The following is a 12,659-nucleotide window of genomic DNA, read 5'->3' as shown; positions in this document are numbered from 1 at the left end:
TTGGGTTTATTCTTTAAGTATCTCTAGACTTGCCATGCATTCATTACCCAATTTGGTTGCAATTCAGTGCTTCTCCTACAGTCTAGTCTGGAGTCCTTGTTACGGGACGAACATTTGGCTGAACCAACATCCAACATTTATAAAGCACTCCTTTGGTTGGTTCATTTTGGCCTGGAGACCTTGTTCTCCAGGTGGCAGAGTGAGGTCCCGGACATGGATGCAGAGGACTGGGAAGACGCTTGGGAAGTATCCGTTTTTGCAATTGATCTCTGTTAGGGATCGCCTAATTCAATTTAAATTACTCCACCGGGTTTATATAACACCACAAAAATTAACTAGAATCTATCCTAATGTCTCCTCAAGCTGCTGGAAATGTATAAGCAGAGATGCAGATTTCAACCATATGCTATGGTCCTGCCCCAAGGTTCAGTCCTTCTGGAAAGAAGTCACGGGTTTCATTGTTACCCTCACCACAATCCCTATCCCCTTAAGTGTGTCGGTATGCTTTCTGGGATTGGTGGGACCTTTAGCTCATTAAATGCAACAGTGTAAATGGACCCTAAATGCTGAATCCAAGGCAACGTGAAAGGTAACAAAGCTGAACAATATAAATAGATTTTAGTTTTTCCTAGCAGAAAATCCAAGGAGAGTGATTTTGTAGCTGCCACAAAATTGTTTACAGCAGTGTTCATAACTGAATAGTCAGCATGTATGTTATATACCCAGAAAGTCCCGCGTTCACGTGTATCTTCTCCTGACATAGCTTGTTGCCATTTATAGAGAATCTGGACAGCTAGAAGTGTCGGAAGTCCAAAATTGTACTGTGCGAAGCAGACAATGCGTCATACATCAGGAAGGGGAACCTAGAGGATACATCTGCTTGTTGTTTATAGGAAGTATTCTCTGGTAAGCCTACCAGTACATTTAGGAAGTTCAGATATTCTCAGTAGCAATCACAACTGATTAGAGTCTTGTTTTATAGTAAACCATAGTACGCACTTTAGCAATGTTCTTTTTGAAGCCAAAGAGAGCCAGGAAACTAGCATTTTCAGAAAGAGGTCCACAATGGTTACTTCTGTATTACTTTCACTATATTTTTCCCTTACAATGAAAAACGCATTAGCCCTTATTATAGTATTACCAGCTAGCAGTTTACCTAAAAAATTGCATATTCAGCACTAAATTGAAGTTGTGTGTATCAGCGCAGTATTGTGAATGCACAATGACTCGCCTACATTTCCCGCACATGCGCACACATTCAGCTATGGACGTGCATAATAAAAACATTTCTTTTGTTTCGGTAATGAACTAATTTAGTTTAAATTCATTTTCAGAATTCGCTTAGTTTAATTTTGTTTCTTTTTTTATTTGATTCAAATTTTCAGAAAATGGAGCAAATTGATTTCAATTTGACCAAATTTTAAAAATTAGAATCGGCATTTGAACTTGAACTTTTTTCAATTCGAATGCGGCTGCTGAATTCTTTGTGTAAGAATTGCAATATTAACAATAAAAACATGTAAAGAGCCACGCTAGAGAATAATCTAATGCCGCGTACACACGACCGGTTTTCCTGTCTGAATAAACTCCGAAGGTTTTTCCGACGGAGTACCGCTGAAACTGTCGTGCGTGCACACGATCACATCAAAGTCCTATCGTTAAGAACGTGGTGACGTACGACGGGACTAGAAGGACGTTCAATAGCCAGTAGCCAATAGCTTCCCTCTCATACTTCAGAGCATGCGCTGTTTTTGGTTTTCGAAACTGCATACAAACGAGCAGTTTTCCCGATAGGAATTGGTTCTGTTGGAAATATTTAAAACATGTTCTATTTCTAGGTCCGTCAGAATTTTTGTAAAAAAGTCAGATGAGGCATACACGCGATTGGAATATACGATGAAAAGCTTCCATCCGACTTTTTCTGTCAGACATTCCGCCCGTTTGTACACGGCTTAGAAAATATATAGTGTGTATATAAGCAGCAAACCAGTAACACAAAACAAACCCGTCCTTCTAGAGCACCTGTAGGATTGGTGATGTCAGCGCGTTGCTCTTCTCTACGCGTTCCGCAATAAGATGACGTCATCTATTTACTACGGTGCCAAGGGGCGATCCTATGCAGGAGACCATCTGGACCTGGATAAAGGCCTGGGCTGGGCTAAAGACACAAGCGCATACGATCCCTTGTAATGAGGGATCAATTGGTGCTGGCAAGATAGCCCTTCGGCTGTTGGTGGAGTCACTGAGCTTTTAACGATCACTATGGTGGTGAATGGTGCAGAATGACATCAAGATTACATATCACATCACTTGTGGACTGTTTTCAAACCAATTTGAATCACTTTTATTGGTCTAATATGATTGATTAGGGCATATTATTTTTTTTAAATTGCAATATGTTTATATTTCATATTCATATCAAAAATTAGAATTTTGTTTTTTCGGACAAATTTTGTTTTGTTAGTTAGGATTTGTTACGGTTGTGATTCAGAATGCAGATGCAACGATGTAACGAAAAATCTGTCAGAATTTTGATTTGGAGCGAAACAAATTGCACATGTCTATTCAGCTGGTTTCTGCTGTCTGGGACCTGATGACATTTTACTAGAATTCAGTAAGAGGGAGTTACCAGGAGAAAAAAAAATGTTCTTTTAATAGACGAAGGTCAGTTTTCAGAATTTTAATGCAAACAAGAACATGTCACAAGCACTATCATCAGTACATTATTTCTCATTGTCTCCAAGAGATGGCAGTGTTTTTATGTCTTCATTTAGAAGTCGGTGGCCCAGATAATGAATGTGCTGGTTTTACAAGCTGCACATTCATTATGACACACAGATGTGTATGAAGTCTCCTTCTCACTGGACGGCTTGCCATACATTTTTCTACATCTTCTGCACAGTGATAATATGCAAAGACAAGAGCAAATTTATTGTTTTCATCTGAACCAAATGTGCAGTGCTTTATAACAAAAAACACCTTCTACAATTTGGATGATTTGAACTGCATTTTGCCATTCAAGTCAATACGTTTTTTTTTTTTTTTGTTTCTTTTCTAAATCTGCAACACTTAAAGCTGAACTCCGGGCACAAAAACGTAACTCCACTTTCATGGAAAAAAAAAAAAAATTGCGAGTAAAAAAAAAAAAAATATATAGCATATGCAATTGCAACTTAAGTCATATTGTAATTCAAGACAAGACAAGACCAGTCAATTTGCACACGAGAGAAATCAACAGTGATTGGTCTTTATCACAGGAAGTTCCTGCAAGTTCTTTGCTGGATTACTGCATAGATCTGGAAGAAATACGGAAAGCACATTTATATTCAAGTATACACATGACTCTTGTATTTAGACAATATTTTCTTATCCCGGAGTTTCATTTTAAGCACTGTCAATGGTAAAAAAGAATTTATTAACAAAATAAAAAAATAAAAAAAACATGAATGAGCCAAAGGCTGTCATGGAGGTGATCCATCTTTATCACATTTAAAATGTCAAAAGTCTAGGGGGCAATCTCTGCTTTAAGGTGAAAAACCTTCTGCATGCCCCTCCCCGCCCCCACCCAAACCCACTTAAATACTTACCTGAGCCCAATCTCGATCCAGTAATGTGCTCGACAGCAGCAGGGGCTCTCTCTGAGCTCTCTCCCTTATTGGCTCAGAGACAACAGCGGGAGCTATTGGCTCCCGCTGTTGTCAATCACCCCCAGTAGGGAGGGAGCAAGGGGCAGGGTCAAGCCATGCTCTGTGTCTATGGAACACTGGGCTGGCTCGGGAGTGAGCCCGTTATGACTGCTCCAATAGCAAGTGGCTTCCAATGGTTGGAACTCGGCAGGGGGTAGGAGCCCTGAGTGCCAGCCTCCAGGAAAAGGATTGGGGCACCTCTGCTCAAAACCATTGCACAGAGCAGGTAAGTATAACATGTTTGATATTTAAAAAAAATAAAATGTATTCCTTTACAATCACTTTAAGAACATTAAATTTTTTTACTGTACTGCAGTGTCTGATAAAAAAAAACCTGCACTAATATGGAATCCTTGCATGGCAAGTGTAAGAATTGTCACCTCTGCCTCCTGCTGGTATCCATGACAGTTCATACAACAGTCTGCTTTTCTTCTCTGACAGCTGTTGAAAGGAAGTGCCAGTTCACAGCAAACATTCAGAAATTAACACATTGGGCCATATGTATGACAGTGAGAACCTTACAAATTGGAGCCAACAACTGGATCCCGATCATTGTAGTAAGGAAAGAAGTCCTATGGAGAACATAGTGAATGGTATAAGCTTATCTCAAGGGCTGAGCTCCTCTCTTGGGGGAGATGCAGATGGCCATGTTAGACTCATGGCTCTGAGGCTATTCATTTCAGCTTTCATTGGTAAATATAGCAATCTTTATGTACCTGTTGGGATCACCTTTTCTGGAAAATAAGGTCAGCGTGCAGGCAGTTTCTTTAAAATCTGGTGGGTTGCCAGGTTCATTTAGCAGAGGTTTGCAAAGTCATGACAACAAACAAAAAAAGCCCAGTAAAGCAAATCCTTGCCGTCCGGTGCTAAACTATACAGTAAACTCCTCTCTATATAGTGTGGGTCTTGTCCCCATCACCCGCAAACCTTCTTTTTAAATCCAAACAAAGCTCCTCTCTCTCAGATTTCCTTCTGAGTCTCAGGCCAGAGCTATCCTGTGCTCTCTACCTGCTCATTTAAAGTCCACCTGAGCGTGGACTCAAGTGGACCACAACATCCGGAATCGGAACTAAGCCTGCCACAGAGGCTGGAAAAACCCGGGCTGGATTCTGGTTCAGTCTCTTACAATAGAATACATGCGAAGTGAAATATACCGATTATCCATTACCTCACCTCGCATACCAACACAAATTGATGCATATTGAAAAATGTTCTTTGAAAATTTAAAATTGAATGGATTTGTAAAATTTTGAAAAAAACGCATTATTTATTACTTTTTGTTAAGATAAATATCCCCCAAAAATATATATAAAAAAACATTTTTTTTCCTCAGTTTAGGCCGATATGTATTCTTCTACATATTTTTTGGTAAAAAAAAAATCGCAATAAGCGATTATTGATTGGTTTGCGCAAAATATAGCGTTTACAAAATAGGGGATAGTTTTATGGCATTTTTATTATTATTTTTTTTTTTTTTACTAGCAATTTTTATTGTGACTGCGACGTCATGGCGCACACATCGGACATTTTTGACACATTTTTGGGACCATTGTCATTTATACAGCAATCAGTGCTATACAAATGCACTGATTCCTGTGTAAATGACACTGGCAGTGAAGAGGTTAACCATGGGGGTGGCAGTGTGTTAGTGAACACTGATCTCTGCTCCAATCACAGGAAGCAGAGATCAGTGTCACTTGTTGCTAGGCAGAACGGGGAGATGCTGTTTACTTCCGCATCTCCCCGTTAAGACCTACCCACATGACGATCTTGGGTATCCCAGTGGCGATCAATTCTGCAGGACCTGCGACCCAACTCACGGGGGTCCCGACAGCCACGCGCGTGCGCCGCCGCCGGCGCGCACGTGATGGCACGGCGGCAATTTTAAATGGCCGTACCTGTACGCCAATTTGCCTGTCTGTGCCATTGCCATAATACAGGCTGGGATACAAGTGGTTTAGAAGCAAAAACACAAAATAAAACTATAAATATACTAAAGTTTCTAATTATTAAGGTTTTTAATCATGATTTAAACATTTCTATATTAGAATCTTATGTCATATATGACTGAACCTTAGGTGAAAACACTGATCAATAGACTCTTATGAATATTAACCAGTTCCTGACCATGCTGTAGCCAAAGGACAGCTACAGCATGGTCCTCCGGTTTTTGGAGGGCGTCCATGGATGTCCTCCCAGAACCCCATCTCCCACATGCCCCCTGGGGCATGCATTGGGCACGATCTGTGACAGCTGTGTATGTTAGACACAGCTGATCACAGATTGCCGTGAAGGGCCATTCACAGCATCCCTTTACATGTGATCAGCTTTGTCAAATCACACTGTTTCAGTGTGAGGAAAGGAGAGCTGATAACCAGCAAGGCTGTCAGTACATTGTCAGTAAATTGTTTGCACTGATTATTAGTATAACCCCATCAGTTTAGCTTATCAGTGCCGATCAGTGTCTCCTCATCAGTGCAGCTTATCAGTGCCCATCAATGCCGCCTAACAGTGCAGCCTCATCAGCGCAGCTTATCGGTGCCCATCAATGCTGCCTAACAGTGCAGCCTCATCAGCGCACATCAATGAAGAAGAAGAATGACTTGAAAAATTTGTAAACAGAAACTAAGAAAAATGTTTTTTTCTTTACATTTCCATTCTGGAGACATGTCTGGACAGTCCATGACCTTTACCCTCAGCTTATTTAGCAAGGCAGTGGTTAACTTGGAGGTTTTTTTGGGGGGTTGTTATGTTGCAATACTGCTCTGTGGCCCAGTCTTTGAAGGGAGGGGATAATGCTCTGCTTCACTATGTCACCGTACATGTTGGCATTCATGGTTCCTTCAATGAACTGTAGCTCCCCATGCATTCCCAGACCATGACACTTCCACCACCATGCTTGACTGTAGGCAAGACGCACTTGTCTTTGTACTCCTCACCTGGTTGCCGCCACACCTGCTTGACACCATCTGAACCAAATACGTTTATCTTGGTCTCATCAAACCACAGAACATAGCCCCAGTAATCCATGTCCTTAGTCTGCTTGTCTTCAGCAAATTGTTTGCAGGCTTTCTTGTGCATCATCTTTAGAAGAGGCTTCTTTCTGGGATAACAGCCATGCAGACCAATTTGACGCAGCGTGCAGTGTATGGTCTGAGCACTGACAGGCTGACCCCCCCACTCCTTCAACCTGTGCAGCAATGCTGGTAGCACTCATACGTCTATTTCCCAAAGACAACCTCTGGATATGACGCTGAGCACGTACACTCAGCTTCTTTGGTCGACCATGGCGAGGACTGTTCTGAGTGGAACCTGTCCTGTTAAACCACTGCATGGTCTTGGCCACCGTGCTGCAGCTCAGTTTCAGGTTCTTTGCAATCTTCTTATAGCCTAGGCCAACTTTATGTAGAGCAACAATTCTTTTTTTTGGATCCTGGGAGTTCTTTGCCATGAGGTGCCATGTTGAACTTTCAGTGACCAGTATGAGAGAATGAGAGGGATAACACCAAATTGAACACACCTGCTCCCAATTCACACATGAGACCTTGTAACACTAACGTTTCACATTACACCGGGGAGGGAAAATGGCTAATTGGGCCCAAGTTTGACATTTTCACTTAGGGGTGTACTTACTTTTGTTGCCAGTGGTTTAGACATTAATGGCTGTGTGTTGAGTTATTTCGAGGGGACAGCAAATGTACACTGTGAACAGGATAAGAGCGCTGCCATACACTATACTAATAAATCACCAAATAAATCGTAAAAAAAACCATATCGAATATAAAATAACAATATATATAGTCCATAAATTGCAGTTAACAAATAAATAAATATATAAAGTTCATGTGAATCCAAGGAGGTTTTTCCAGTGCAATGTTAACTTTATTAAATGTGCAGTATAAAGTGCTAAGTGCCAAGACTAACATATGTGCAAAATTTGTGCTCCCCTCTGTGTGCCTTCTAGCTCACCAGAGATCCTGGACTCCCATAACAGAAGTCGGATGCGCTCTGAGAGGGTAGCTGGGCTTAGTAGTACCACTAGCTGTATCACTGCGGCTTGCGTTGTCCTCACTAAAACATAGGGAAAGGTTATCACCCCTGTATAATTTGTTTTGCTGTCCGTCTTTTTTCCTCTCACTTCCTGTTGTCTCCTTCCGTTTGCAAGTAGGAGAGGTTTGTAAGTTGGATGTTTGAAAGTAGGGGCCTGCCCTATATGCTCTGCATAAATGGGGGCCTAAGGTGTTGGTGTTGCCACAACACTGTATGCCCTCAAAGTGACTCTTGCTGGAGAGCCCTGCTGTGAACGATTATATCAAGAATTGTAATTACATGCCATTGTTGAACAGTGGTAGAAAAATTGGGCCTTTGGTGGTTGTGGTGGTGGTGGTGGTGCCACAACACTATAAGACCTCACAGTTACTCTCGGTGGGCACAGAAACGGGCCCTGCTGTGAAATATTATATCAAGAATTGTAATTACATGCCCCTGTTAAACAGGGGCTGAAAAATTGGGCCTTAGGCACTGCTTGCTGGTGCCACAACACTGCAACCTCTCCCAGATACTCTAGTTGGAGTGCAGGAATGAGCCCTGCTGCAAAGCGTTGCATCAAAATTGTAATTACAGGCCCCTGTTAAACAGGGGCTGAAAAATTGGGCTGGTGGCATCACCCAGAACCAAAAATGTTCTTCCAATATATCAGCGGAGGAGGAAGAGGATAGACAGCCAACATAACAGGACAGTCACTCAGCATCAGCATAGGCAGTCTTGAAGGGATATGATATTTCAAAAAAAATTATTCGGTTACATCAGTTTCAGGTGCTTGGTAGCTGGTGGTGATCCAAGACTGAATCATCTTTATGAAGGTCAGTCGATCAACCGAGTCGGTGGACAGGCGCACCCTATGATCGGTTACAAAGCCACCAGCAGCACTGAAGGTGCGTTCCGAAAGAACGCTGGATGCAAGACAGGCCAGTAGCTCAATTGCATACTGTGCAAGCTGTGGCCAGTGATCCATCCTCAAGACCCAGTATGCCAGAGGATTTTCAGTGGGAAAGGTGTCCAAGGATCAGGAGTTTGTAGCCTCCCAGTCTCTGGGAACGCGTTGCACAGAACTTTCTGCAATGCCTCCAGGAGATGTCTCATCCTCTGCTCCCTCTCTGCGATGGCAAGATAAGGTTTGCAACATTACCCTTGTACCGTGGATCAAGGAGCGTGGCCAGCCAGTAATGGCCCCTCTCCTTGATCCGAAGAATACGAGGATCCTTCCGCAGGCTTTGCAGGATCAGGGAGGCCATGCAGCGTAGGTTAGCTGAGGCATTCGGTCCGGCGTCCTCTGGGTCACTAAAGACAACATGATCTGCAGCCACCTCCTCCCAGCCATGTAGAAGTTCACTGTTTCTTGGGACTGTAAATCATCCCTGCTGAGTGCCAGGCTCCACCTCCATGCTGACACAATCATTCTCCTCCTCCTCCTCTTCCTCTTCCTGTGTGATGGGTGGGACAGCAGGAACACTGTCTGGATAAAAGGGGCCTTGAGAGGCAAGGAAGTCCTCCTCTTCATGCCTCTGTTCTGCCTCAAGTGTCCTGTCCATTATTCCATGCAGTGTATGCTCCAACAGGTGGACAAGAGGTACAGTGTCACTGATGCATGCACTGTCACTGCTCACCATCCTTGTGGCCTCCTCAAATGGTGACAGGACAGTGCATGCATCGCTGATCATGCCCCACTGGCGTGGTGAGAAAAAACCGAGCTCCCCTGACCCTGTCCTGGTGCCGTAATCACACAGGTACTCATTGAAGGCCCTCTGCTGCATGTGCAGCTGCTGCAGCATGGCCAACGTTGAGTTCTACCTGGTGGGCATGTCACATATAAGGCGGTTCTTGGGCAGGTTCAACTCCTTTTGGAGCTCAGCCAGCCAAGCACAGGCATTAAATGAGCGGTGGAAATGCACACAGACTTTCCTGGCCTGTTCAGGACATCCTGTAAGCCCGGTTACCTGCCCAAGAACTGCTGCACCACCAGTTTAAGAATGTGAGCCACACAGGGCACATGGGTCAGTTGTCCCTGTCGGAGGGCGGAGAGGAGGTTGGTGCCATTGTCGCAAACCACCGTTCCTGGCTTAAGCTGGCATGGCATCAGCCACCTCTCGGCCTGCCCCTGCAGAGCTGACAAAATATTAGCCCCAGTGTGGGTCCTGTCCCCCAAACAAACCAGCACAAGCACGCCATGGCATTGTTTTTCCTGCGTACTTGCATAGCCCCTTGAACGCCTGCAGAGCACCGCTGGTTTCAAGGAAAGAGCACTGGAAGAGGCCATGGAGGAAACAGAAGAGGAGGGGGTGGAGGAGAGAGGTGTGTCATAACCAGTAGTAGCATTTTGGAGGCGTGGTGGCGGAACAACCTCCAACACTACTGCACCTTGTCCTGCATCCTTTCCAGCTGCCAGAAGAGTGACCCAATGGGCCGTGAAAGACAGGTAACATTCCTGTCCATGCCTGCTGGACCATGAGTCAGCGGTAATATGCACCTTACCGCTGACCGCCCTGTCCAGCGAGGCAAGGACATTGCCTTCCACATGCTGGTAGAGAGCCAGAATCGCCTTCCATGAGAAAAAGTGGCGTTTGTTTCAAATCTTTCTTTATTATTTCTTTATAATTATAAAACATACAAAACATCCATCAACATACCTAACATCCATCAACTACTACATATTTCTCAAAACAAAAAAAAAAAAAAAATATATATATATATATATATATATATATATATATAAATCAGCCCTAATCCCTCCCCCCTACCCCATCGCTCCTCACTTCCTCACTTACAAATATTCCTTAAGGATCCCTGAGGTGCAAAACTCCTCCCACTTTTTCCAATGCTTTGAAATCGGATTCTCCACATATCCTTCTTCTCTTATTTGCTTCTCCATATAGTGTGTTTCACTCATTTTACATTTCCACTCTATTATTAATGGAGCATTTTCCTTTTTCCATTTTCGCGCTATTACAACTTTTGCAGCTGTAGTCATACAGTGCAAAAACTCTATCTCTTTCTGTGTTAATGATTTAGGTGTGAGAGAGAATAGTACTATCATTATATCTATGTTTATCCTAGTACCTGTCACTCGCTGATATATTTCTGTTATCTTACCCCAAAAATCTCTTAACTTGTAACAGCTATACCATATGTGTTCTAAAGTACCCTTTTCTATTTTGCATCTCCAACAGGTTTCAGGGTTCCTTTTATTTATTCTATTCTAAAAAGTGGCGTTTGAGGACCTGCCACTGAGGAACCGCACATTGCACAAATTCACGGTAGGGGGCCAAGTCTACCAACTGAAAAAGGCAGCAGTTGAAGTGCTAGCAATTTAGCCAAGCTAGCATTCAGCCACTGGGCATATGGATGGCTGGGAGTGAACTTCTTTCGACGGTCCAGCAGCTGGGGCAGGGAAATTTGCCTGCTACAGTCGGACGTGGGTGTACTGCTAGCAGAGTGCCCGCAAGCACTTGGCTGTGACACACCTAATTCTACACCTTCATTCCTCTCAGTGCAGGTTTCAGAGAGGACTGAAGGTCTAGTGGGGTTGGAGATCCCAGCTGATGAGAAGCAAGAAGAGGTCCGCTTTGTTCTTTGGTGTGGGTCTTTGAGGTACGCTTGCCAACGAACTGCATGGCAGGTCAACATATGTCTGGTCAAGCATGTGGTGCCCAAGCGGCTGATGTTTTGGCCGCGCGAAATACGCTTGAGACATATGTTGCAAATAGCAGCGGTGCGATCTGATGCACTCGTCTCAAAAAAGGCCCACACCAAAGAACTTTTAGACTAATGCGCAGAGGCAGTGCCCTGCATAGGTGGAGCTCTGCGGTGTGATTCAGTCAGTGTGCTGCCCCTAAGCTGGCCCCCGGAGGGCATCCTGCCTCATTGGAGATGTGCCTCCTCCTCCTCTCTCCTACCAGGCACCCACGCGGAGTCAGTGACCTCATCATCCCCTCCCTCTTCATCACTGGAGCAAACCTGGCAGTATGCTGCAGCTTGTGGAATATGACTGCCAGATTGCTGTCCTTCTTGAGCATCCCCTCTCTCTGCGCTCACGCTACTGCCTTCCTCTAGCTGAGTATCATCATCAGAGCTTACAAAACATTGGGCATCCTCCTGGAGCATGTACCCAACACTGTGCTCAAACAGTTCGGGGGACTCCTCAGGAGGACATGGTAGGTCTAGGGAAGGAGTGACTGATGATGACATTGAGATGAAGGAAGAGGATGCGTTGGTAGCTGCTTTGCTAGTACCCTGAGCCTGGGTGAGAGAGGATGAGGAGGATGAAGAGGGCTTGGCCATCCACTCTACCCAACCTTCGGCATGATGCGGCTCAACACGTCCAGCTGCCGAAAATAAGGACAAGCGTGTCCCATGGCCACGTGCTGATGACGATGCACCGCGTCCACGACCAACACTGTTGTCTCTAGACACAGAGCCTGCTTGCCCTCTTTTATTGGCTCGTGCCTGTCTACCTCTTCTTGTTGGCCTTCCAGACATGGTAATGGCCTGCAGGAAGATGGGAAAACCAGTAATTGGGTAGTGTAATTTGTGCTGGAGGCACACAACACCCACTATCTCCTGCAGATGCCTGTATGATAGAACACCAGCAACAAAGGGTAGATACAGGTGTATACTGTGCTGTGCTGGAGGCACACAACATCCACTAACTCCTGCAGATGGCTCTATTTGAAGACAGCAATAAAGGGTAGATACAGGTGTATACTGCGATGGAGGCACACAACACCAACTAACTCCTGCAGGTGGCTGTATTAGAGAAAACCAGCAATAAAGGGTAGATACTGGTGTATAGTGTGCTGTGCTGGAGGCACTCAACACCCACTAACTCCTGCAGATGCCTTTATTATAGAACACCAGCAATTAAAGGGTAGATACAGGAGTATACTGGGCTGTCAGCAGCTACAAATACTGTAGCTG

This window comes from Lithobates pipiens, unplaced genomic scaffold (assembly GCF_037356315.1).
Source record: "Lithobates pipiens isolate NorthernLeopardFrog02 unplaced genomic scaffold, aLitPip1_a1.2 Scaffold_3, whole genome shotgun sequence".
NCBI lineage: Eukaryota > Metazoa > Chordata > Amphibia > Anura > Ranidae > Lithobates > Lithobates pipiens.
This window is presented reverse-complemented; position numbering follows the sequence as displayed.